The sequence below is a fragment of the Neomonachus schauinslandi genome, chromosome 9 (genome assembly GCF_002201575.2).
Source record: "Neomonachus schauinslandi chromosome 9, ASM220157v2, whole genome shotgun sequence".
NCBI lineage: Eukaryota > Metazoa > Chordata > Mammalia > Carnivora > Phocidae > Neomonachus > Neomonachus schauinslandi.
The window spans coordinates 85372160-85373408 of NC_058411.1; the positions used below are offsets into that span (position 1 = coordinate 85372160).

At 44.8% G+C, this 1249-nt stretch overlaps 1 pseudogene; it reads right to left on the bottom strand.

The window, feature by feature from the left end:
* Positions 1 to 243: 243 nt before the first annotated feature.
* LOC110585380 lies at positions 244 to 678 on the bottom strand (annotated as a pseudogene).
* Between the last annotated feature and the right edge of the window lie 571 nt (positions 679 to 1249).

A 1249-nucleotide genomic window follows, 5' to 3' on the forward strand; every position in this document is an offset into this window, starting at 1 on the left:
TGAGAGAGAGAGAATGAGAGACAGAGAGCATGAGAGGGAGGAGGGTCAGAGGGAGAAGCAGACTCCCTGCCGAGCAGGGAGGCCGATGCGGGACTCGATCCCGGGACTCCAGGATCATGACCTGAGCCGAAGGCAGTCGCTTAACCAACTGAGCCACCCAGACGCCCCGAAGTTTTAGTCTTCTTAACAGGTGTTGGCCAAAACTGAAATTGTAGAATAATCCTCACATACTCTGAGTTCAATTTAGATATCATCAATGTCTTCGTCATCATCTCCAATATCATCAAACTGGATTTCATCATCATCTCCAGGACCAAATGTATCTGTTTCATTGATTTTAGCATGTTCTGGAAGCTCGCCCTATACCTTCAGACTTCTAGCTTGATCAGCATTGTACTTTAAAATTACATCAGCTTTGTTATCCTGGTAGTCTCAAAGACCAACCAATATAATGTCGGAGGTATTTATCCAAACCTTTTTTCTCAATTTTCCTCTGATATGACATAATCTCTTTACACCATCAAAACACATAGCTTCTAATCGTCCATTTCCCAACATTTTAATTACCTGAGCATACTCTTGTCCATCCTCTTTAAACACCAATTCTCTTTTTTCAGATTCATTTTCATTCTTACCCCTACGCCTGTTTTTACCTCTTTTGCCTTTATTCTTTGGCATGGTGGTGACTGCTACCTCCCGGCGCTTTCGACTTCTTTCCCGTGGAGGTCACCCAGGTGGGTGCAGTCCAGTTTGACTCAAGAGCCCCTTACTCTTGGGACATCTGGGTGGCTCAGTGGGTTGTCTGCCGTGGACTCAGGTCACAGTCCCAGGGTCTTGGGATCAAGTCCCACATGGAGCTCCTTGCTCAGCGGGGTGTCTGCTTCTCCCTCTGCCTGCCGCTCCCCCTGCTTGTGCTTGTGTGCGCGCTCTCTCTGACAAATAAATAAATAAAATCTTAAAAAAAAAAAAAGATTCTCTCTCCCTCTGCCCCAGCCCCATGCTCACACATGCGCATGCGCAAAGCTTTCTCTTAAATAAATAAACCTTTAAAAAAAAAAAAAAGAGCCCTTACTCTCAACTACTTTGCTAGATTGGCTCCACTTACTCAAAAATTCTTAGCAAGTGAGTGGGAAGGTTTCCACATCTTATCAACTTTCTCTCTTCTCAAGTGGGGTAGGTTGCCACATCTTGTCAACTTTCTTCTCAAGTGGGGTAGAAAGTCAGTCTGGAAAGTTGGAAAAAGAGGCAA